The following is a 4576-nucleotide window of genomic DNA, read 5'->3' on the forward strand; positions in this document are numbered from 1 at the left end:
ACAGAGTGTGGGAATGACTCTTACCTGAATCGCGCAAGTCTGCCCGGGTGGGTCTTGCTACGAAGCAAATAAAAGACAAGTTAGTGAGTCGTCAGTCATGTGGCCTTCTGTACAGGATGAATCATCTATTAAGCTTTGGTGGTTTTGAGTCTAGCGAGTTGGTCTCACTACAGAGTTGGGCTCAAAGGGAGCGTGGGAATGTCTCTCACCTGAATCGCGCAAGTCTGCCCGGGTGGGTCTTGCTACGATGCAGATAAAAAACAAGTTAGTGAGTTGTCTGTCATATGGCCTTTTGTACAGGTTCAATCACCTATTAAGTTTAAGTGGTTTTGAGTCTACCGGGCGGGGGTCACTACAGAGTTGAGTACGAATAGATTGTACGAATGACTCACGCCTGAATCTCGGAAGTCTGCCCGGGTGGGTCTTGCTACGAAGCAGATAAACTACAAGTTAGTGAGCGGTCAGTCGTGGCACTGTGGCCTTTCATAATGTTTCCATCGCAGTTTAATCTTCGGTGGCCTCGTGTTCTGTGAATGACTTGAGCAGGCAGATGCCTTGCTCTGATTCGATAGACGCTAAGTAGGAAAACTGTAAGTATAGTCATAAAAGATTTAAAAAGTTAAAATTAAGTTAATTTTAAGTTTTTTAATTTAATTTTCATTACTTTAATTTTTACTGTACTGGTTTTATTGATATAAAACTTTATAAATAACGAGTTACTTTTAATGAAATCCAAGTTACGTTAATTTATAAATAGTTAAATAATAAATATAATAGGTAAATTATATAAATAAGTTATTACTGTTTTATGTTTTTAAAAGTAAAAGTTAAAACCGATTTGGTTAAGCTCATATTTTTTAATATTTTGAACCATATTAAAGGCTATTTATATATATGAGAAAAAAATAACTTAACTTAAGTTAAAAGTTAATTGTTAATTTTCATTTAACTTTAAACTTTTTTAAATGTATTCTATTAACTTAACTTGATTCAATTCAAAATTATCATTAACTTCCCAGGCTCGAGTAAATGTTCAGTCACCAATAACCATGTAGGATCAATGATGATACAACTATTAAACAGAATACGATAATATTTTATGCTAATCGGATTATTATAATATAACAACAGTAAAGCCGGCTTAAACATTAATATATTATTATTATTATTATTATTACTATTATTATTATTTTTTATTTGAAATAAGTCTCGGAAACTATGGCCATTGGCAACAAAGAGTTTAAATTGTTTACATGTTACATATTAAATATTATTTATTAGGTTGGATTTAAAAATAAATCTAATAACATGTTTTATGTTGTTCGGGTGGAGGGCTTCCGATAAAATGCTTGAGATATCAGCTTCTTGTCTCTCCGTTTCGTACGAAAGGCATTCAGTAAAAATGTGTTTAATTGAGAGGGGAGCACCGCAGCTGGCACATATGGGTAGGTCTTCTTTCTTCATCATTGATATATTATTGTTTTATAAATTAATAGGTAATGAACTGCTCCAATCATATATTATCTTCCACCATCTGCAGGTATCTAATAGTCCGTTGAATGTTGATCTTGAATGATTATTCAAAACAATACGTTCACAATCACTAGGATTATCAGTTTGTCTAACTCATACCAACATGATAATACTAGAAAAAGTTACTTAGAGTTCTTAATTGTTGCCTGTTGGCCTTCACTTTCAGAAACAATGCGACAAAATAAAATTATATTTTTTTTCAATAACATTTATTATATATAGATTCAAAAAAGCAATCATAGCAGAGCTTTGGATATTATGTATGTTACTGTTAAAGTATGAAATCCTCTATTTTATTATTTAATGTAGGTATATCTACTACATTAGTTTAATCATTTAACGCTTTATTTTTAAATTGTCTAGAATAATTCTATACTTACAATCCAAAATTTAGAACAATACGTAGATATTTCGATTTAAAATTATTATTTTAATATAAAAAAAGAGTTGATTAAATTAGGGAATAATTTTACTGGTGATCTCTATCTGCAAAAGTTTCTCAAATGTTCAATACACGCCGACTGATTATTATTATTCAGGACATTCAGGTATGTTTGATAATGCGCATTTGTTCGCCTTTGTATTTGTACGTACCGCACCGCCAACAACCAGTCTTCGTTTCCGATCGACAGTTATCTCACTATCTGTTACTGACATAATATTGTTGTTTCCTTGTGCACATTTTTTTTCATTTTTACAGGTTCATTTTTATTTAATAATTAAGTTAATAGTAAATAAATTGTGAGTGTTATCTACTTATTACCCACGTAACAATATATTTAATATATTTAATATTTTTATATTACATGAACATTTAGGACAAAGTGGGAATCTTCGCAAAAAATTAAAAAATTACATGTTCAGTATAAAATAATATACAAATATAAACATGATAAAAAATACCTATAAAATTTCTGCATAACAAAACTTATTTTCAATATTTTACGAAAATTATGTTAATTCGTTAACTGCCTTTTTATTAATTCAAGATGATTAAGAATTGTAAATTACATGTGATACTTAGTAGGTAATACACGTAAAAGTGGAGTCTTAATAAAATATAACAGGATTGTAAACAATCAAACTGACCAATTGAGGGTAATTAAAAAAAAAAAATAGTAAAATTATAAAAATATTAGGTAAAAATATTATATTAGTTTATTAGGTATCGCATAAAGTACCTAGATATGCCACGAAACAACACGATTTAATTATTTTATTTTATGAAATAGTAATAAATGTCCTCAGTCATATATATCGTCATCCAGGATCTCCAGGTATCTTATTGTCTATTGATCTCGAATGAAAATTTAAATCAATAAGTTTCAAGGACTAATAATGCCTATTTATCTAATAGGTACCAAAATTACGTTACTAGTCTAATCAACTTGAAGTTTATGATGGTTAAATTCCTCTTTCAGCCCTTAATTACTACCTCTTTCGGGGTTAGGTTATTGGAAATTTGGGAATTGTTTTGTTTCTTTTATGAAATTATAGGAAGGTAAACAATGATTTAAATATCAATATTTGAGAACCATAATTATATCATTCAGGATTCAGAGATCTATAATTGTCCCAGACCGTTTATATGATATCCATGATTTAATTTACTATTACATCATAATATAATGGCCTTTCCCCTGTCCGCGAAGTTGCCTCGATCAAGTGGCTGGCACAGAAGGTTTACTTACAAAATATAACTTCCAACGGATATTGCTCTGGTGTAATATTAACATAAATGTCATCATTCTAAGATATATTTTGTCAATTTAATAGTTTTTGTTTTTTTTTTTTGACACTGAAATAAGTTTAAAACGATTGAAATAAAATCTGATGTTCTAAAAAAAACAGTATGTACCTACACCAGTTCTTATTGAAAATTTTAATTGGCAATCTCAAAGAATACCTTGATTAAAGGTATTAATACCGGACACCACTTGTCAAAGTTGTATCTAATATACACAAAATATAATAATTAATAATTGATGTCTTAGTGATACTTTATTAATACTTACATATTTAAATAATATTCAGCCATCTCACTCCAATATTGATTGATTTTGCAAAGCTATTACAAAGTTGTGATGCTATAAAAAATTAAGATTCTCTGCATGATATATTTTTTGGACATGCAGTAATTTCCATTACTTTATATTCTGTTTTGAATTATTACTTTTCTGTAAACGAAAAAAACAAATAATAAACTTTTATGAAATTAAATTTTAATTCATAATTATCATAACTGCACAGGCAATATCTACTTACATATAATAATATATTATAGAACTTAGCTCGAACGTGTATCATTACTCTATGGTATTATTCTAAACTGATATGATTGGATTGAATTATTTTAGGATTAGTTTTTTAGTACCTACTACAGGTATTATTGTACTAGTATTTCTCTACAGCAACTTGTAGACTTCATATCTGAAAATAAAAACTATCTTAGTAAATATATGCATTTCTATAATCATATGCATTGATTTAACTTACTGTAATATTATAATCATACTACTTATTTGAGATTTTAGATAACCAATTTTGAGACCTATATTCGATTTATCTTCTTTGTAACTAGGATTTTCAATAAGTATTTCTATCAAAACTCAATATTTCTTTTCAACACTTAATCAATTCATTTTTATGAATAAAAACTATCTTAAATGACTATCTTAGGTTTTTGAGTTTTTTATTTTAAGTTAGTAAGACAAAAACCATGTAAGTACCTACCTAACATAATATTACAACTGTTATTATAATATTATTGTATTTGTACATCTAAGATTTAACTATTAAAAAATATAATTTTATGTTTGTCATGAGTTATGTTTTTATTATGTTTATACAATTTATTGGACAGTCGTTAAAAAGTTATGAGCAATTTTCTACATCTGCCACTAACTTCAAGCCACTTCAAAAAACATCTAAAACAGTTTATTACGGATTGTTGGATATTTTTTGAATTACCCAAACATTTGTTGAAACTAGGTTTTTATTGTACGAATTTATGAAAAACTGCTATAAACGTTGCACCAACAAC

This window comes from Myzus persicae, unplaced genomic scaffold, assembly GCF_001856785.1.
Source record: "Myzus persicae strain clone G006 unplaced genomic scaffold, MPER_G0061.0, whole genome shotgun sequence".
NCBI lineage: Eukaryota > Metazoa > Arthropoda > Insecta > Hemiptera > Aphididae > Myzus > Myzus persicae.